General features: G+C 39.2%; 1 protein-coding gene across 4 annotated transcripts in view; it reads left to right on the plus strand.

Annotated features, from left to right (window-relative positions):
• Hs3st5 (heparan sulfate-glucosamine 3-sulfotransferase 5) overlaps positions 1–22,557 on the plus strand; it is a 303,959-nt gene that overhangs the window by 71,029 nt on the left and 210,373 nt on the right. Inside the window, exon 1 of one of the 4 annotated variants that reach the window (XM_031347457.1) lies at positions 1,268–1,483. The exons of 2 other annotated variants lie outside the window; for them this stretch is intronic. The gene's annotated coding sequence lies outside the window, so the exon portion shown is untranslated. Of the gene's footprint in view, positions 1–1,267; positions 1,484–22,557 lie in introns of those variants that run through there. One more of the 4 variants, XM_031347455.1, reaches the window with a different exon arrangement.

The following is a 22,557-nucleotide window of genomic DNA, read 5'->3' on the forward strand; positions in this document are numbered from 1 at the left end:
AAAAAAAAAAAAAAAAAAAAAAAAATTGCCTGGTTTTCATTAGCTGTCCTGCATTACCTTGCCTGTTTATCTAAGCACTTTAATAAAATCCCGCATGTTGTGGTGATGCCCAACCTATAAAGTTATTTCTGTTGCTACTTCATAACTGATAATTTGCTACTGTTATGAGTTGCAATGTAATTTTCTGACATGAAGAATATTTGTTATGTGACCCTGTGAATGTGTTTTTCGACACCCCCCCCCAAGGGGATCCCAACCCACGTCTTGAGAACTACTACTTTATGTGGAACATAAGCAACAAACTAGAAAGGACTGAAGAGAGAACACACTCTCTCCACTGGGCAGTACCCTGCTCAGGCTGTGGGGGATTCCTGAACACACTCTCTCCACTGAGGCAGTACCCTGCTCAGGCTGTGGGGGATTCCTGACCAGTGATCTAGTTAGCTGTACCCTCTTATTTCCTATAGAGAACACGTTTTCTCCTCATTTTCAATGGGAATCCTTTGAGGTCTCTGTGAGTATATCAAATTTTAGGCAGAAAAAAAAATAAAGTATGTCCTCCCAGCTTTCCTCTTTGTTAATGTCAATCCATGCAGAAGTTCTTCTCACTGTGTCCATTTACCCTCTACCTAAAGTGAGTATCCACCCACCCTCTCCCATCAGCTTCCAGCCTTCTGAATATCAGGATACAATGATCTGAAGACAGCTGACTGATGATTAGAACCATAGGAGGTTCCTTGAAAGAGCGTAAACCCCCGACTTTACTAAATTTTTTAGGAACTCTGAAACATTATTGTTTTCATTGATTATATAAAGGCTTCCCATTTGCTTCTCAACTTACCTCAACTCCTATTTTACTATTTATTAAAGAGGATTTTTTCAGTTCCCTTCAACTCAAACCTTGGAGGACTGTTAAATTTGTAAGCAAAATTATGCAGGGAAGGTAATTCTTACTACAGAGAAATTAGTAATAATGACAAGAAAAAAAAAGAATAATGCCACAAACTGCCTACCTTCAAATCCATACCAGAGACGAATTGAACAGCAAGAATTTCTATTGATTTTGACATATTTTTTATTACAGCCTGGTGTTCATTTATGGAGCTGTATAAATCTCATAAGAGTAATTGAAGAGCACATGTAAACCTGCTCCTTTGCTCTGTTTGGGTCGCCTCCCTCATGACTTAACCCAAATGTCGAGAAGCAGCTGTCACTCAGGCTGTGTTTAATCATCTATTGTTCCTCCATTAACCTGCCCACCTCAAAGCCCATCTCAGGCGGTTTTCCCAAAGGTGGAAATGAAAGCTGTAATGCTCCCATCAACCGTAATTATGATGACCTTTTTATGTTTGCAGAATTTTCAAATATATTTTAAAAACAGCAGAAGAGAGAGGAAAACAGCCATCGGTTCCCATTCAGCTGCAATTCCAGATGCAGTCTAAGGCCGGGCAGCCTTTCAGGACAGCATTTCTCACTCAAGAAGGTATCTAAGAATAAACCTCTGGGACTAACCTTTTAAACCATCCTTGAATAATATCTGCATATGGCTTTTCCTGAAGTTGATGAAATTTCCACATGTGTACTCAAGCATGGAGCAGTGTGAAATGAATTCCCTTATCGGAAACTCCTCCCTGCACCCCTTCACCTATGAAATGTTTTGCACAACAAACATCATGCTCAGGAACATGTCTGTTAATGCACCAGACACAGACGCTAAAATGGTAGCCACTAAAAGGGATGGAGAAAAAGAAAACCTTGAAATTTGCATTTATATAAACAGCTTTATTTTGATATAATAACTGTTATTGTACATATAATTGCTTTTATAAGCTTCCATATGTTCCCTATTGTAAAGTAAGAAGGACAGAATGTGTTTTCCTCTTTTCCTAATCCTACATTTAACTTACCCACCACTGGCAGTCTATGGTCCATTTACATTATCAGCCTTGCAGAATTCAGAAAGAAGGCAATTAAACCAAGAATTAAAGATGATTAATAGTATGCATCTATTAGGAATAGATGGGAACCTGTAAATAGCTGAGAATTTACGCTTGGAAAAGAAACAGAACCTTGTGAATTTTGTATTTTATTGCTTGTTTTGAGATAGAATCTCACTACACATTCATTCCCTCATATTCCGTATCCACCTGCCCTAGCCACACCCAATCTCCCTTTCGGTTGTGTTTATATGATTCTCTGTATATAATCTTTCTGTTATGAAGGAAAGCCAAGCTGAAAATAGAAACAAGATAAAGTCTACAGATGCCCCTTCTTTGCCAAGTGAACCACTGTCCTGAGACTGTATGTTCAGGAACTAGAGATTATCTTAAGGTAGCCAGAGGACCACAGTGTCTTTCGGCAATGTCTAAAGTTGTAATATGCTGGAGAGCACCCTGCTTCATTTCTTCCTTGTAGAAATAGAAGGATATGAGTGAGAAAAAAGGATTGATCCAAGGTAGATTATGTAGTCTAAAAAGAAGAGGAATAAATGTGTGTAGTTGGAAATTTGGCTTATTTGTGTTCATTAGACCACAATTTTAGATTTAGAATCATCCTTTTTAAATGAAATATGAGCTATAAAGATAAAATTTGAAAATGTAATGCTGAGGTAATTTCATGTATTTCATCTTTAACCATCACCCAAACCTCTTCCCTCTCTCTTTCACTTGAAGTGCCAATGGAGCTCCTTCACCAGGTAATCCCACAGCGTGTAGCCATGCTATACTCCCTTTCACATTTAATTGATTCTGTTATGCCTTACTCCCCATCAAATTACAATCCCACTTTTAATTCTTACTCATAGTCTACAGGCGTTCCAAATGTAATGGGTTCTATTTCATCTAATTCCTGCGTGTAGAATAAAACTCTAAGCAGTCATGAAGAGTCCATTCCTAGTTTCTCTCCATGATTCTTTTGAATATTACCACTTGAAACCATTCTGAAATAGCTCTTTCAGGATCACTGTAATACACTGGTCATATTTTTATTGTTCATTCACTATATTTTGTTCATGTTTGACACAGTCAGTTTCTCCACTTTTTTGTAACATGTTGACTTTTCAATTACCTTTTAAGTGGTTTGCTAGTCTTTCTTGTTGTCCTGATTACCTCCCCTCATGCCCCTAACCTACTTAGAGTGCCATGAAGCTCTCTCATCCATTCTTGTTCTGTTAGCACTCTGTGAGGAGTCACTCTAGGCTTGTGGCATAACTACAACCAGTAAGTTGATAGCACTCTCTTTGGTCTCACCCTGGGACTCCACAAGAATTACACTATCAGACTTCTAGTAAGTATCTCAGGTGTGAAGATCCAAACCTCTTTCTAATTTTCTAACTAATTCTCTTGAAGCACTTCATTGCATCTCAGTAGATGGCAGGGACGTTCTTATATTCTTCAAGACAAAGTGTTTGTATTTTATACTCCATAGCGGATGCACCACAGTAACATACACATTGGCTCAATTTTCAAGATTGCTCTGACTGCTTCCCACAATGCCTGCCATGTTACCCTTATTCTCAACACAATAATCTTTCCACTGCACTATTTTCATATCTTTTTGAGTCCTCTTCCCTTACTTGCCTACACTTAACAAAAAGGCCAAAAAAGATCACTTTTCAAGGTAATCATCCTTCAAATGCAGACATTTTTTTTCTCAATATACAGGGCTGTGTCTAAGGTAGTACATATCCCCACCTCTGCTCCCACCTCTGCTCCCACCTCTGCTCCCACCTCTGCTCCCACCTCTGCTCCCACCTCTGCTCTCACAAGTTTCTGGCTGTAACTTGCCTGCTAATCTTAGTGAAATCCCAGTGTGGTCACACACTGGCCTCCTTGTAAGTCCTCGTGTTCACCAGAAGTTTTTACACTTTAAGATTCTTCCACCTGGTGTTTCCTGAACATTTTTTTTTCTGTGATGTCTACATGACTCACTCAGCTGTCTCACTAGTCAAATGTTATCTCAGTTAATATACTGTATGTGCCGTAGCAGAAGGAAATTCATAGAGGGAGTCCCACAAGTGTGAGTCTCCTATGGATCTGGGGCTGGATAATGGACTCAGAGGGGACAGCTTATGCATGGAGATGAGTGGCCACAATGAGCATGAGAACGGAACTGGAGAGAGCTCCAGACTTTCACCCTAGCTAACTCAGTGTTTGTTCTGTATCTTGTTATGGCTCCAACATCTGATGCTGTACTAGAAAGAAGCTGTTTTCAGTTTGGAACTATATGTCTGTCTGTGACGCATGTAAAAAGATTGACAGGATTTTCAGGGAGATAGTGTTTCAGTTATGTTTTCTCCAGTTAGAAGAAATATAGATAACTCTGAGTTGTTATTCTTGCCCAATGCAAGATCAAAGAAATCAATCAGTAATTAATTATCTAGTAGAATAACATAAATATCCCTCAAGGGTGAATACTATTCAGTAAAAGCAGAATTGGACCAATAATTACTATACATGGAGAGGAAAATGTGGTCCACGATAGTGAAACAAAGAAACTGTATAAACACAGCTAGATGATACAGATGAACTCAGCAAAATTTAAAGAACTGAGAACCAGAGAGCTGGATTCCAGTCAAGATCATTTTAAATTCATCTACAGGACCGAGTCTGCTTCCTAGTTTCTACATTGAGCAGATCAGAACTACCTTCAAGTCCAGGTTCAGAGCATACAACATCTTCTTCTTCTTATGGCTTCTGCTGGCAGTCTCACTCATGTGCACATACCCATGCATGGACTTGTGCACGCTAGCACATGTGCGCACACACACACACACACACACACACACACACACATGCAAAAAAAAAACAAAAAACAAAAACAAAAACAACAACAACAAAAAAAACACTTTAAGTCTCCAAAAAGAATTTTAAAAGCCCATGACAGAATGTTCAAAAACTTAAAGAAAACTATATTTAAAGAAGTACAGATGTGGGTGATTCCATAACTGATATTATCACTCCTTATCTATCTAAATCAGCACCATTTTCCTGCCCTTCTTGGTTTGTTGAGATCATGGTAACAGTTCGCCAAGCAAGGAAAAAGATTTGAGGTAAAGACAGTGCTCAGTGGAGCACAGTTCCTGAAGGAGGCAGAGGTGAAGAGAGTGCTCAGTGGAGCACAGTTCCTGAAGGAGGCAGAGGTGAAGAGAGTGCTCAGTGGAGCACAGCTCCTGAAGGAGGCAGAAGTGAAGAGAGTGCTCAGTGGAGCACAGTTCCTGAAGGAGGCAGAGGTGAATTGAGTGCTCAGTGGAGCACGGTTCCTGAAGGAGGCAGAGGTAGGAGTAGAGATTTGTTTTCTTTGGAAGAAGAGCACTCCTTCCCTCTGGTGGGGACAGATGAGGAAAAACATAAAGGTTCATCTTTAGGTAAACATGCATCTTCTAAAAGAAAACCCAATTGAATCACCATTATTAGAATCATTCAACCATGCAGATCACACACAAAAATAGGGTAAATTTAGTAAAAAAGTAGAAAAAAGATATAGGATACAAATTTAATGAAAGAAATAATGAGTTAGGAATAAGTAAGAAATAAAAGAAAGTTTGATTCCAACAGACTTTTTAAAATATACAATACATATATGTAAAAAATTTCAGAAATTTAAAAAAAATTATATATTAGGTACCAGCAAGAACCAGTAGAATAATCAGGAGGATGAAGGCACAAGCATGATGTGATAGCACATTTGTCTTTCACAATCATTAAAAACAAAACAAACAAACAAAATGATACATACTCTACCTACAATATCTGCCGCAGCCATGAGAAGCCCACACAAAACTGAAAAGAATAAATAATAGAGTATAGGTGAATACCAATTTTTAATTACTATAAAAAACTCTGTGACAATTATAATTCATCGGTTGAACTTCCTTTTATTGTTAATTGATTGAAATGTTGTTTAAGCAACAGATTCACATTATAACTGTCTTACACGTGAAGTTTTATCATGAGTGATAGTGGGTGCCAACCTGTTACTCCCCCCTCTGACTTCAAGATAAACAATAATAATGAGTCTATTCAGAACATTTTCCTGAAACATAAAATCCCAACCAAAATGAATCTGTTCAGAATATTTTATTGAAACACAAAATTCCAACCAAAATATACAGATATTTTCATTCTACTTTTTGTGCTAATTGTTAAGTTAAAAAAGTATGTGTATGGGTATTTTGTTTGCATGTACATCTGTGTACGCCATGCACACCTGGTGCCTATGGATGGAGAAGAAGGTGCTGGATCTCCTAACACTGAAGTTACAGGTGTGTGTGCTGTGCATTGAGCATGGATTCTCTGGAAAAGAAGCCAGTGCTCTTAACTACTTAGCCCCAGAGCTCTAGCATTAATTCTTCACAAATTTTCTTAGCAATGCCTTTTAAATATTGTTTGGATAGTGTAAAATTTTATTTTTTAACCTATAACGAGCCCAATCACCATAGCTTTATATTGATATAGAAAACTGTTGCCATAGAATCATACACTTCACTTTTGAATTTAATTAATTTAACTTGATTAATGAATAAGCTTTACAAAGCTAAACATACAACTGTGACGAGTTCACCAGAAAAAATCAGAAGTCTGCAGAGGCTGCACTGTCCAACACACTCTGCAGAGGCTGGACTGTCCAACACAACACACTCTGCACATCTCGTCCTGTTTCAAGAGCTGTTCTTCCCACACATGCTGCCTCCTGTCCATTTAAAGGAAGCTTCCAGGAATGTTTTCATTCTGAATCACAATTGATTTCAGTGCTTAGGATCATGTCAGATGACTGAGAGCATACGCTGAGATGAAACTTTTCTATGTCGTCTAAAAATAGTATTTTAGTCATTTTCTCTTGTCAGAGCTCTAAAAGTCTAGACTTTTATAGGAATATTTTTTTTCTTTCAAAACTTTTTTTTTCCTACATTTCCAGTGAAGTAGAAACCAATGAAATCATAACGCTTCAAATAATGGTGTGAATGGAATGTTTTCATTTGTGATAGACTAATTAAATTACTGATTTTGTCATTATGGCTTGGCTGATATTAGTGAGATTGGCAATGTCTGCCTCATTAAGTCACATCTGAGAAGAGCATCTTCTTTTTTCAGGCTTACAGATTTAGAATACAAGGATTCTCAGCATCATTTCAACCTTTCTTGACATCTTCCACAGACCACACTGGTGCCAGACAGATGTGGTGCCACCGTGGCTAATAGGATTAAAAGCTCCCGAGCCAAAGAGTATCTAGTTATGCTAAATCAATCCAAGAACTGGAACGGTCGATTTGAACATGATCCCAAAGTTTCTCATTTCATTGACAATGGCCAAAAGCTTCTGATACCTAGGCAAATGAATCCATTATCAACCTAGTGAAAGGTTATGTGAAGGCTATGTCTCTATAGTTTTTTGGGGGGTCTTCTTTTATCATTTATAAACCAAGGGAATTAGATTATATAATCTCCAAGAATCTTCTAGTCTAAAATTATATTAATGAATCTACAGTAGCCTCCGGGGTGTACTGATAAGCAGAAGGACTATGGGCAGCTGCCAAGCAGCCTACTGGGCTAAATGGACTTTCATATACTTCATTATTATTTAATCTCCTTATTGCTAAGGTTTCTATCCTTGCTCCAATCAGTGGAGAAAACTGAGCATTTTGGGAATAAGCATGAGATGCCATATGGTAGAACTGGAAGGAAATGGTGGTCATTTTTAGTCTACTAAGTACAGTGGCTCTTCAAATGCTTGAGTTAACCCTTTGAGAACATGATGAAATTTAAGAAGAAAAACATTCAAACTGCATTTTAACTTGAAGGAGAATATCAACATCTCTAATGTTCCTTGTGTCCCCAACATCCCTGATTTGATGGTTGTATGATCAGCTTCTCAGAATGTTGTCATGATATAACACAAGTAATATAAGCTTTGGAATCAGACCTCCAAGCCAGATTACTTAATGTTGTAAAATATGAAAGGGAGTTAATAACAGTAAAGCTGTTATCTCACACTTAAAGTAGGAAGACAACTCATTCATAGGCCTTTGGGCTACATGGTATCAAATCCATACCTTGTCTAAACTGCTATAGTCGCACAGTAGGCATTCAACAAATCTGTTTTCTACTTCCTTTAAAAGATGTGTTTCAGGTAAGCTTTGAAAAGCAATGGATAACATTTCAGAATAATAAATATTATTAATTCATATTACTAGCTTTTAAAGAGCAATGGGTTGGCCCAGCTGGTAGAGGCTCCTCCTGGCAGGAAAAAGAGAACTGACTCCTGCATATTGTCTTCTAAGCTCCTTATGTATACATGGCATTTGCTCTCCTAACAACACAAAATAATTAATGAATAAAAATACAACTTTAAAATGTAACTGACCTTTAATTTGGGACACTGGAGAACTGGACTCTGGTCTAGGCAGCATCTTCAGTTCTGGCCCAAGTGAAGGTTCCATGATGCCCAGGAAGAGGCTCAGACACTAAGCTCTGCTTTCTTTCTCACTTAAGCTCATCTCAACTGTTAAAATGTGGATGATGGAAAGATACTTCTTAGTGGGCCACTAGTTCCTTAACCCCTCCTTCTGCACTTCCTGCCCAAAGAAATGGAAAAAAATGAGTGAAATTTAGATATGTGTTGCTAAGGCCCTGCTTGAGTGAGTATCCATTAGTTACACTTTGAGGAAATGAAACTGGTGAGTTGGTAAAAGTAGGCTCATGCCTCCTTATGTGTCAGACACATTTCTTCTTGCTGTGATGCTAGAAGGAAACTTAGTGAGTTTAAGTTACCACTTGTAAAAATATTAGTGGCTTTTTTGGGAGTGACTCCTGTTGCCAGTCTTCTTACTTGTGCTCCATTTCTCAAACTCATGAAGAAAAGCAGCAATGGCAAAGACACATTGAAGTAGTTCATCTTCTTTTCAGTATTTAACATTCCCAAACTAAATATTATTCTGAACCTTTTCTTTTCAGTATTTGATATTCCCAAAATAACAATAACTTGTATCTTAAGTCCTCACTGAGAGAATTAGTTAAACCTCTCCACCAATTTCATCTACTTTAGTGTGTGGATGAATGCAAGTCAACCCATACAGTAATATGAAGGCTGCCCAAGAACTTGGAGTATATATAGTATGAATGTCTGCACCACAGACAGACAAAGTCACACAGCCAGGAATGAGTGGCCAGAGGCTCTCCATCCTATCACAGTGACTGTACTGATGACTATCTGCCATCAAGCTTCAGACTTACATAGAACACAAAGACTTAACGTTACATTTAAATAGGTAGAAGGAATATCAAAATTCAATAATTACCTTTTCTCTGTTCATTGTGTACATGGAGTGTTTTATATATCATGAGAACTAGAAGAGAGAGGAGTAATAACAAAAGGTTTTCATGGGGAGCATTCAAAAACCATGTCTCCTTGATTTTTAGAAGTGAAATTTTTGCCATGAGTATTTGGACTTTGACCAATCAATGTCTGCTGATTATTAACCAGATGTTTAGCTTAGTCAATCTCTTCAACATGCTCAAGGACAGATGTCATGAATAGTTTGTTTAGTTGCTTTTTGATCAGTAGAAGTTGGATCAAACATTTTCTTTAGAAAAAGTTAGTCCTTGTCATTTTCCAAAGCTTCTTGATGATGTGTCTGTAAAGCAGAAAAATGAGCACTGGAAAGTTATTGTTCTCAAAACTGCATGAGATGTACTGTTGTTTCCTCTCCTCATAATTTGAGGCATTTGTGAGAATTTTTGGAAAAGAAACCCACACACTACATTTTATAATACAACAGTGACAGTCAAGTCAATAATTGCTTTACTTGACTTTCTCTTACCTTACATATATAGTCAGCTAACGCCTCTCCATTTTACCTAAGAAATTCAAAATAAAAAAGAAATGTTGGCTCTTATTTACCTGTGAAAACTTTTTAACTTTCATAAGTTCACTTTTTTGCTAAATGTTCCCAAATTTATAAACCTTATGTCTAAATGCAAGCATTTTTCCTCTAGACAAACTAAGGGTGCCAAAAAGCCTTAGAGAAGAGAATTTGAGCAGTCAGTAAATTCACTTAATACTTAAATCAAACTACTTGCTTTTTCCATCACCATCATCAGGCCTGATTGTGAGCTGGTTTTTCTGTCTTTTGAGGTTAACAACCTGAAGTTTGAAGAGCCTAGAGCTTAGTATAATTTCATCTAGAACTATTGCCAAAATAATACCAGATTTTCTCATTGAATATTAGAAACTGCCAGATGATAAACCTCTTTTGAATGTTGTTATGGACATCAGGATTGTGTTAGTGGTCCTCCTTATACTCAATGGGCCCCATGCAATTGTGTTAGTGGTCCTCCTTATACTCAATGGGACCCACGCAATTGTGTTAGTGGTCTTCCTTATACTCAATGGGCCCCATGCAATTGTGTTAGTGGTCTTTCTTATACTCAATGGGCCCCACGCAATGTTGATACTATTCATGAATTCTTTTAGTTCTCTATTAAAAGACCAAACAACTCACTTGCTGCTATCACTTATGACATACATGTATCAACTCTACTTGGATAGACAACCTTATTTCTTGCTTAAAGATAATCATATTTACTTTATCATTAACCCTTTATTCTCTAGGAATTTCTTCAAATCAGCAATGCAATATTATCATGCTTCACATATAAGTGGTAAAGGATGTCATATAGGTTTCCAAATACAACATCTAGTACTTGTCATTGTAGGAGACAGTAGAGAGCAGGGGTAAATCCAGAAGAGCTTAGGTTGGGATTCTTGAGTTTGATTCCTGTGGCATATTTGTGTCAAAGTATACATCAATCCATCAAGTAGGATGTGTGTTTTCAGGGGCTGCAGCTACTTAGCAACTAGGTTTGAATAAGAGTACTATTGCCGTAAAAATGATTCATGTCTAATTAGAAAGAGACCACCTTGGAAGAGCCTGTAGAATGGGAAGGAAAAATGCATAATAAAATGCACTAAAAATAAATGCTCAGCTGTCCCATATAGAAATTAGAAAATACAGTCTGAAAGAACAGAAGAGAACCAATAGAGATGATTTGAAAGTCAGACTAGAGAGGATAATTGACCCCTGTGATAGTAAGATGGAAATTGAAACTGATCCTTTATTTAGTGTGAAGGTCATTGGTAACCTTGACCAGAGATTTTTTTTTTCTGAGATGATAGTCATTATGTTAGAGCACATTACTTCTTGCCTTTCTGTATATCCAAATTAGCTAATGAATCCAAACTTGACCCAGACTATCTCTCTCCAATCACAGCCCATTTTTGTCCTCTGCATTCAGAGTCATACAAAGAGTTTGTGTATACTCTCTGCCATGTGGTATTCAGCTGGCCTTCTCTATTGCCTCCTTTGGCTTCCCAACAGTACCTTCCAGGTCACTAAATCCCCAAACCTACACTGTCATGGTCATTTGAATGCCTCATCACTAATTCTTCTTTGTTATCCTTTGCTTCACTCTCCTTTATTCAGTTTACACATGTCACTGTTTCGGATTTGAGTTCTGGACACTATTTGTTTACTTCTTAAGCTTTTTTAGGGGTGATCACATCTGTTCCTGGCCTTTAAATGCCTCCCATAGGATGAAGCTGCTGGCTTTACAGTGCCAGCCCAAGCTCTTCCTTGAACATTTGATACATGAAGGCCCCCCAAAGGGACCATAAAAATACATCCAGTCAGTAAAGAAGAAAGAAAGGAAACTCACTGGGAAGCTGAAGGGACAAGAAAATGTCAAAACAACATTAAATAAATAAATAAATAAATACACCTGAAAATGTGTTCAAATTTACTTGCAATCAAAAGTCGAGTTAACACTAAGTTTTGGAGTGAGATGAAAATTAATACAGTGCTCATGAGTAATGTTGGAAAAATGTGCACGTTCATATAACTTTGAGAGGAAAACCTGTCTAAAAAGAGTGTTGAAAGAAACACAAGACTAATCAGAGAGTAGATGATTGGGGTGATGGTTTATGATGACCCGGTGCTTCTTGTGGTTTATGTATTTCAATACTCTCCCCATGACTGTGTTGTCAGCTTTTTCCTTCTGACCATGAAAATAATAAGCAAGCAAACAAACGAATTTATCATTCTTAGTGAGTTAAGCGTGCCACTTTCCATTTTTAACTCATACTGACCCTTGACAGCTACTCAAAAAGTGAAGCTTTCTCCATGCATATTTATTCTCAGCACCAAATTTCAAGGAGACCAGGGTGATATGCCAGCCCACGCCCAGCTATCTCAGGAGGCATAGCCTGTGTTTTCTGTCTACCCTGTGGTCTAGAAAGGCCTTTAGGGAACACCCTGACTGCCTCAGTTAGAGTCAAGTAGTAGATACCACCTTTCCATTTTTACTATTCAGCTAGAAATCAAGTATAGAAACTTTGAAAGAAGTGAACTACATCTAAAACAAGCCGGAGAGAAAGTGAGCTAGAAATAAAAAACTTCAAGACTTTGTAGATCAGAAAATATGTTAGAAGTTTAAATAGCTTTTTCTTGTCTAAATGACTGCATAACTTACTTCTTAACTAGCTTGTGAGGTTCTTTTTTTTTTTAAGTTTTAACTTTTTAAGTGAGAAAACGTAGTATAAAGTAAGAACTCAAAGCACAGGATTGATTTTTTTCTATTGCAAGTATGTTTTCTCTTTTTGAATAATAAAAAGCCATAATTCACTGAATAAAATGATTAAGAGACTGAATATAAATTAGCCTGAAACATAAGTTTACAGTTTCATTTGAAATCCAAATTATTATTTTTTAATTTCTTTGATTTTTATCTATATTGATACTTGATGTTACTGTACTGATATTTCATTAACTCTGTTGTTAAAATACTTGAAACAATGCTAAAGCCTTTTTATTTCCTATTGAAATGAGAGGAGACATGTTGCCATAACTTAATCAAAATTATGGTATGAAATATTGCTAACGGAGGTAGCAAAGCTTTTACTCAGAGACAAGACAGACTTGTCAGGTCTGAGCCCTTCAATAGTTTCATTCATAAATCACTCCTCAGGAGGTGAGCTGTGCCTCAATTATTCAGATAAATAATTTACAAATTAAGACAATAAAATATTGAGAAATTTCAATGCTTTGACTTATGACATGAAGGAATAATGCATGACAACCACTTAATGGAATTTTATTGGACTATAGACAGGGGAGGATGCAGGAGGCAGTACGCCTGACTTGCTGTGTTCTCGCAAGGCTCTTAGTATGTACTCTATAGCTGCAAAGGCATTGTCGGGAAGCTGCCACGGAGGACACGCTGGGAAGGCCACTGAAATGGAGGACACGCTGGGAAGACCGCTGACATGGAGGACACACTGGGAAGGCCGCTGACATGGAGGACACACTGGGAAGGTCGCTGACATGGAGGCCGCTGACATGGAGGACACACTGGGAAGGCCGCTGACATGGAGGACACACTGGGAAGTCCGCTGACATGGAGGAAGGACACACTGGGAAGGCCGCTGACATGGAGGACACACTGGGAAGGCCTCTGACATGGAGGAAGGACACACTGGGAAGGCTGCTGACATGGAGGACAGACTGGGAAGGTTGGTAACATGAAGGACACACTGGGAAGGTTGGTGACATGGAGGATATGTTGACATGGAGGACACACTGGGAAGGCCGCTGACATGGAGGAGACACTGGGAAGGTTGGTGACATGGAGGACACACTGGGAAGGCCCATGGAGGACACACTGGGAAGGCCACTGGACAACCATTGTCTCTACTTGTGTGGATGTGTAAACTTCCTCAGCTTCCTATGGCTTCACCCCTTAAGGGGACCTTCTTCTCTTTATCCACACTGTCCTTTGGATTACTGATTATACCATGTTTCTCTGTGTAATAGGCACATGTAATAATGCAAAATAAGCTGCTCAGTTTGATTGATCATGGGATTCTTATGGCATAAATAATATAAAAACTATATTAAAAAATAAATAAGCTTATTAACAACTTTACTATCATTTGTTGTTTTTGTTAAATATTCATGACAGTAACTTATTTTTAAGAGGTTTAGAGAGGATTATGACTTGTATACTGATTTTCTAAATCATTCTTCAGAGATCAACTTTTACCTTTCTGTAGATCATTATATTTAAGAACTCCATAAAAATTCTTGAAGAATCTTAGTGATTGAACTCCCAATATATACAGGTGAATAATTGATGTGTTACACTGATTGATTTTAACTTGCATGATTAATAGGTTGAGTATTAATCTAATGTGTTGCCTCTATACTATAAGAGAGGACCCATTTTACCCTGGGCCTGCTACCTATGTATCTTGTAAGATACAAATATAACTCCTAATAATTTAGATCTTGAGTGGGCTTGTGACACACACCCAGAAGCACACACAAACTCAAGCAATTCTAATTGAATTCTGATCATGAATACACAGCAGACAGACAGAGAGACAGACAGACAGACAGACAGACAGACATATATAGTCCATAGTGTGGAGGCACTGAACACCAAGAGAATAGTCCTGACTTATGGTTGCCATCTAGTAAGGGGAGAATGGTGTATATTTATGAAAGATCATCACAGTGACGTGTGTGTGTGTGTGTGTGTGTGTATACATATAACTTAGTCCAAGAAATTTTGTATAAAATGGCTTTACTGGCTACAGCCAATGAGTTCTTGGAACTCAATGAGTTACTTAGAACTGCTCTCTACTTGGTGAAAATATGCAGCAGTACACAGTATATGAAGGCTGCTGGGGAGAATCAGGGGAACCTGAAGTTAATCTGAAAGTTCAGTTCTGTAACACAACACTGGTATCAGCAGCTGGTGTTATCCACTGCTAATGGGCAGACTGTAGTGTGACCAAGCATGGATTATACAAAAGTGAAGGTTCCACTAGATGGGAGTCTGAACTTCAGAATGATGGTTCTTTGCCCAAAACCTCTGTGTAAATATTTGCTTTCTACACTACCCATCTGCAAATCCTTCTCAAATAGACATCAGTGTGTGGAGGACAGGTCAGCACTGAGAAGATCAAAACTGAGACTCCAGGCAGTGAGAAGAATACAGCATGGGGTTAGACAAGCAACAGTTTTTAAATTGGAGGGAAAATTGCCTGCCAGCAAGGATCAAGAGCCAGCACGAAAAGAAGGGGCAAAAGGATTCCATTATAGGGCTGGGGAGCAGCAGAGGGGTGCCTTCCCCACATGGCTCGCAGTGTGGACCCTGATCTTAGAGCCTGTAGCTCACTGCATGGGGTAGACACATTGTTTGTCTTCCTTCCTGCCCTGGACCTCCTGCTACTCCCCAAGAGTGGAGCACTGCTAATCTGACCCTTTCTGCTAGTGACCACCCTGCTGCTTGCCATCATCTGGCTGACTGCTGATGTGGTGGTTTTGAATGGAATTTCATTGTTGTTGTTGTTGTTCTTGTTTTTAATCTAAATTCAGATTTCCCCATCAAGGAAATCCTGACTCCTCCCAGGTGCTGAAGAAACAGAAAAAAGCTTCATGTACTCTTCACAGAGTTAAAGTAGACATTCAAAGGAGGGCTCCTGTAAATAAAGTCACCCACTGCCTTTTATTTGGGAATAAGAGAAGGCAATTGGAAGCCTCTGTATTTAACGATTCAGAAGCTAAACTTATTAGAAGATGGGCTTAAGAACAGTTATATTTGGATCTGAAATCCATAATGGCTTATTAAAAAGAAACTCATCTATAAGACCTATACAAATAAAGGTTTAAAGACAACCTTGGCATTTGGACAAAAGTTATCAAATATCTGGTACCTTGATATCAAAATCCTAGCTTTGCATTAAGTAGGCTTTTCCTGGTTTAATCAGTTTCAAAGCTCCATTTGGTCTCTCACCCAACAGTAGAGATGTATGGCTAAATGCTGAACCTGACATCATCAAAACCATGGCCCCTGGTTTTCAAAGTCTGTGATGTCGGATACATCCCTTGGCTTCTCTGAAACACAGTGCCTATCACCTAGAAATGACAATGGAGAGACTGTATACAGAGTAGGAGTACTCTATGGTCTAAATGAGCTGTCGACAGTTTAGAACAGTGCTAGAGTTGATATGCAACTCAGAAGGATAATCATCTTTCACAAGTTCTAGCTCAACAATTTGGGGAATGCCTTGACTCTACTTTTTGTCTATTAACCACCTCCATTTACCAAACCCTGCCATTCTCGCCTCCACAGCAGAATTTGACAGGATTTCGTCCCTCTGGAGGGACTGCTACCCCAGTGCAGACTTCACTACTCACTTGAATTACAGCAGTCATTTTTGTGGACTCTGTAGTCCCTGTCACAGCCTGCGCGGCTCTCAGTTCACAGGCATGCTAGTTCAATAGACATCACACTGTTTTTCCATAGCACAGCTGCCTGCTGCTTTAAGGCTATACTGACCCTTCCAGGATAGCCTTATGTAAATGTATTCACTTACAAGGTTCACTTACAACTTATCAGGACAGGGACAAGTGAGTATCTCACCCTTGAGCCTTGCTGGCTGCCACAGACATGCATGGTGCATCACTCTGCAGCTCTCCTCAGCCCTTCCTATATTCTCTTGGGCCCCCTGCGGTTACATCTTTGCTATACGGAATCGGAATCACTTTCCTCTTAGGTCTTTGTCTTTTCTTCCTGTGGCTCTTACACGTTCTCTTCTTCCTAGTGCCTCCCTTTCTTTGGAGCTCTTCTCTCTGGCTTCTGTGCCTGGAGGTTGCCCTTCCTGTTTCCATTTCTGTCTAAACCATTTGCTCTGTGCATTCACACTTTCTCCCAGGTTCCTACTGCATACATCTCTAAATGGCCTTAAGGGAATTTTGTATGAAAAGAATCAGAGAGAACATTTCTATTTTTCACCTTACCTTACTATTTCCCTGCAACAGTAAGCAGAAGGTCTTCTGCCTGCTTAAATGACAAAGGAAAAGGGCAGAGTTAGAGAGAAAAGCACAGTGACTAATAGCTGAAATATTGTCTTCTCATTTAATCAATATATTGACTGGTTATAAGACCTCTATCATTCCTTATGTGAACATGTGTGTGACTTCTGATTGGGAACAGTGGCACTTGTAAACTCTGAACCAATTCTACAAGTTTGGGCAAGTTGCAACAAAGCTCTCAGGCTCCTCCACTCTCCTCATTTGCCACTACTTTCTTTTTCCCCAGTGTTAGACCATATTAAAGTCTCACTGCTTTTGGAAAAGAAGGATTCTGGCTCCTCAGAGATGAACAGATGTTAAAGCTTGTAGGACTGTGAAAGGCAGTCTGGTTCCTGGTTGAGCTAAGGCTAGAAACCCCTGTGACCCTAAAGGGAGGAAGGCGTTTCACCCTGCTCCTGGACACCAGGCTCCTGGCTTGAAGCTGCAGCTCTCCATAGATCTGTGGCCATAGTCACATGAGGACAATGTCTCAATCTGCTCCGTAGGTAGAGGATTTGACCTGTGGTCATGTAGCCTCAAGAGACAGATGTCCATTTTAATGAGGTACCTAAAGGCCTAGAGGACTTAGCCTGCTCTGAGAACTGGGATATGGTTTTATTCATCCCCTTTCCACCATGACAATAAATGCCTTAAAACCAATCATGAACTGACTCTTTTGATTGGTATCAGCCATTGGGGGTGGGGGGGAGGCAATGAGCTGCTATCTAATCTCCTATAGAAAGGCTCTCTGTGCTTCAAATCACAGCCACCCAGCCCAAGACCGAACCAGACAAGCCAAAGACTCATCCCCGAGAGTTCCAATGAGAGCTCTTTTCCCTCTTTGCCTAGGACTAGATCCAGCTCGCAGGCCCCTACTCCATTCTCAGATCTTCTGTGGTTCCAAGCCGAGAACCAGATGGCCCCAGTCTTCTTTCCAGAAGGCCTGGGGAACCCCCGTGCCAGGTCCAGCTGTCCTGCACCACAGACTGACCTCCCCCAACACCTGGAACAATGTCCAACAGCTTCCCCATAGCCCGACATCCACCTGGCAAGGGTGTGAGGTAGGCACAGTCAAAAGTGTGAGTGCCTAAGCCCTGCAGCAGAGCAGACACAGGACCACTACCCTTACAAAAGGTAGCGTTTGTCTTTGGTTTTCCTTCGATCTTGACATAAAAGTTGCAGGAGGGGGCAACCCTTTTCTTTGGGGTTACTAAACACTTTTGTCATTTCTGATTTTAAAGATTTAGAACCAGGGTTTGTGAGATGGTATAGGTGCTTGCATTTGAAATATAGCTACTTGAGTTTGATTAAGAACATTCATGGTAGAAGTAGAACCTAACTTTGTGAGGTTGTCCTCTAACCTCCAGACTTGAGCTGTGGTATATATGTACACATACTAGCACATTCACATCACAAACATAACACACACACACAGACACACACACACACACACACACACACACACACACATTATACAGAAAATAATAATGATAGTAAAATAAAATAAACAACAGCCAAAAGATGTAGCACACAAAGATATTCAAAATATCTCCCTATTTTTACAGTTGTTATGTATTAGAACAAGGGCTTTAATATAACAGGTTAAATAAAATTACTAAAATTAAGTTAACTTGTTTCCTTTTTATTAAATACATCCATCAGAAATTTAAAATTGCAACAAATTAACATTCCACGTGTATCTCACTTGTATTGTATTTTTATCTGATGTTTGCTTGAGATTGTGACTAAGAACAAGGTTAAACATGGACATTCCGAAGAGGCAAAGCTTCTAGTCTCACCCTGCCCTGAAGTCGAAGATGACAGAGCTGATGGTGCTTTGCCATAAGTCTCAGATAGACTCAGCTTTAAATTAGACCAAATACAGATAGTATGTTTTCCCAAATGAAAGCATGCCTCCACACTCTCAACAAAAACTCATAACCAGATTTAATTTTGTTTGAATTCAAGACTCACAAGTTTGTTAAACAATTTTCCTGAGCTTCAGTTCCTTTCATGTTCAGGAAATTATAAACAGTGATGATAATCCTACTTTTCCCCGGGCTTCTAGTGTACATCATCTATGGACCACCATAATTTCACACTCAGGTGGTTGGCTGAGGCAGAGACAGAGTTGCGTTAACCCTTAGCTAATGAAAATTCTCCAAGGGCTTAGCTCACACAGTGCTAACGTGGTACATCAGCTCTCAGTCTTTAGTGCATCTGAGATAGAAACACCAAAGCAACCATCTGCATCAAGTCACAAAGGCTTCATGTGAGCAGAGGAATGGCTTCTTTTTAATGGTGAATCTCTTGTTTTTCACATAAGGGAAATGAGATTTGGAGTAGTTAAGTAAAATTACCACTTAGGACCAAGCAGGGAATTTGAGCCATGGTTCTTACCTCTGTTAGTCAACAAATAGTGTGCTACCTGTCCATGCTGGGTATTCTTGTGGTGTTGAGACACAACTGAGAGTTGGCTTCAGGAGTACCAAATAGTAATGAGCTGGCTTCAGAGGACTCTTGACACAGTGCAGTGATGAATTCATTATGATGACTCCATCTTTGATACTCACCGTTGTTCCTCAGTGCTGACTCTAGCCTTATTCATTTCCTCTGTAACCGTCACAAGACAGTCTGCCATTCCTCTGGTTGCATGTTTTCAGATTGGTTCAGAATCAACCCTGAACCAATTAGTGTGACCTGAAGATGAGGTGTTATCTGGCTTATGCACTCCCAGAAGCATGAAAGAGTCAATTCCTTCCAAACCATATGCTGGGTATATGGAGGAACTGAGAAGAAGAGAACACTAAGAAACAACAAATAAATATAAGCTTTCTCTGGTTGCTTACTGCTGAGAGCTTTCCAAATGATTTCCTTACTCTGAGCCATGGAGTTCTAAATATTATCTAGAAGTATCTTCAATCTGAGGGGTACAGCACATTATGTGCCCAACCCATGCCTCTGAAATTAAATACCCAGCTTCTCTATTGTCTCTTTGCCATATTGGGTTTCTCTATTAGATTTCACTTGAAGACAGTGCTTCCCTTCCACTCGTTCTCTTCACCTCACATGGGACTTCTTCTTTGATTCAAGGGCTGATCTCTACTTCTACAGTGCTTTTCCCAGGACTAGCTGGGCGGAATCAGAATGCCACAGCAGCATCGCTTGGAGCTTAGGTCTTAGTGCTAAACATTTCATTTCAGGAGCTCTTTTCTTATGCTTCTAATTATTTTTCTGAGAGTAGTCATTTCACAGAGATTTTCCCACTTCTTTCTGCATTTACTCACAGCACTAAAAAAAAAAAAAATAATAATAATGTCTGCTTCGGCAAGACTCAAAGACCACCATTGATGTTCTACACAAGCAAGTGAAGTTCTGGACAGTGAGGAGATGTACAGACATGGATGCTAGGCAGCCTTGGTGTGTCTGTCCTTCCAGCCTCCTGCTCACCTGAATAAAAGTCTATCACACAGTCTGAGGTCAAACACCTATAATAACAAGACAAACTTTGATGGAGAGAGGACATATGTTTATTCATACTAAAATTAACAATGTTTATTATGATCATATCTTATGTGAATTATTCTCTTTATAAATTGTTAGCTCCTTCATATTCCAAAATATATATGAATAATTTTGGAAAAGAATTACATGTGTTGTTGACTCAAGAGACTCAAATACATATACTGTCTTAAATTTAACCTTGTAGTTTGTTAAATTGGAGTATTTGGTTTATAATATTTGTTTCTCTATTGATGATTAAAATATTACAGTTTCAGTCATAAACATTGAGTAATATTGATATCACATTCTTCACTAATATCACTGAAGACAGACTCCTGGGGAGTCTAGAAACTCAGAGTTTGGCACAATGTTTGGGAATGGGCAGTGATAAGATAGTAAGAGAAGCAAGGTTACACTGGAGAGCTCACCTATAAACCTGTCTCAAGGCAGGACCCACATCTTGGATCTTTTGACCCAGATAGCTCAGAAGAGTTATCCTAAAGCAAGGAAAGGGGGTCTGGTGCTCCTGCCCCACAGTTACCAGTCACTGGATGGAGAGTAGCAGACATGGGGAGGAGGCATACCTTGGACAAGACAGTCCCTTTCCCTCATAGGCAGTGCCAGGAAAGGAGCTCTTTCCTTTGAACCACTGCTGCCAGTGCACTTAACAATTGCAATAGTGAGGGCTTCATCTCTAGAAGGAAATTCAATGTAGAATCCTGGGCCCCCCTCAGGCCTAGAAAGGATCCTCTGGGGAGTAGACTGACAGGGTGTATTTGAGGAGATAAAAGACTTCAGCCTCCTATCTTACCATTCACACAAATTATTTCTGGGAACTTTGGTGCGTGGTTGAATATAGCAATGAAAGTACAAGACATGGAAGGCTGGTAGAATAAAAAAAAAAAAGCATGTAACCTCTTAGAGGTTCCCCATGTCAATAATATTAATTCTTAATTAGTATAAGAATGCCAAGAGAATGTTAATGAAAGAAGCATAGAAGCAGGCTATGTGTATTCAGATGCTTTGGGTATATGATGTCCTTTTCTTCCTAAGCAGGAAGAAAAATAGGGAAATTACAAGGAAATCATTTTATTTTGTTTTATTTGTTAAATTATCTAACCTGAGCAAGATTATGAAGAGTTGGGTAGAATTCTCATTATTCACAGGGACCACCAAAAGCATAACAGGCTTCTCCAACAGTATACACAGCAAGACAATAACAGGCTTCTCCAACAGTATACACAGCAAGACAATAACAGGTTTCTCCAACAGTATACACAGCAAGACAATAACAGGCTTCTCCAACAGTATACACAACAAGACAATAACAGGCTTCTCCAACAGTATACACAGCAAGACAATAGTCAAAGAATGGAAACAAGGCTGCATGAGAATTGCCTGCAGGTTAGGAGTCTGCTACTGGACTGAAACAGTTAATACTGGGGAGATTTCTTGTATTGTACAATCCTGTTAAATCTTAGTTAAAATTCCATTGCTATGAAGAGAAACCATGACCAAGGCAACTTCTGCAAGGGACTGGCTTACAGGTTCAGAGGTTCAGTCTATTATCATCAAGGCAGGAGCATAGCAGTGTCCAGCCAGGCATGACGCTGGAGGAGCTGAGAATTCTACATCTTGTTTCAAAAGCAAACAGGGAATGACTGGCCTCTAGAGAACTAGAAGGAGAGTCTCAAAGCCCGCCCTAGCAGTGACACACTTCCTACAACAAGGCCACACCTCCTAATAGTGCCACTCCCTGGGCCAAGCATACTCAAAGCACCACAGCTACACTGAATAAGTCCTGTACATATTAGAACCAAAGGCAAGAGTTATCTCATTTAACTTTGAAACTCCAGCATTACCATGATTACATGTAATATATATTGTTGGAGTCAGGGGTAGGTATGAACTAAAGTATTCCATAGTATCTGTGTGGTTGCTAGAGATCAAAGGACAACTTTATAAAGTTGGCTTTGCTTTACTACCATGAAATGCAGGGATTAAACTCAGGCCAGCAGGCTCAACAGCAAGCCCTTTACCTGCTGAACAATCATATCAGGTCAACCTTTTATTTCAAATCCTGAATGTTTTTCTTTAAAAACATGATTTGATCATGGAAATTATTCAATTGCTTAAATGAT

This window comes from Mastomys coucha, unplaced genomic scaffold (assembly GCF_008632895.1).
Source record: "Mastomys coucha isolate ucsf_1 unplaced genomic scaffold, UCSF_Mcou_1 pScaffold3, whole genome shotgun sequence".
Lineage (NCBI taxonomy): Eukaryota > Metazoa > Chordata > Mammalia > Rodentia > Muridae > Mastomys > Mastomys coucha.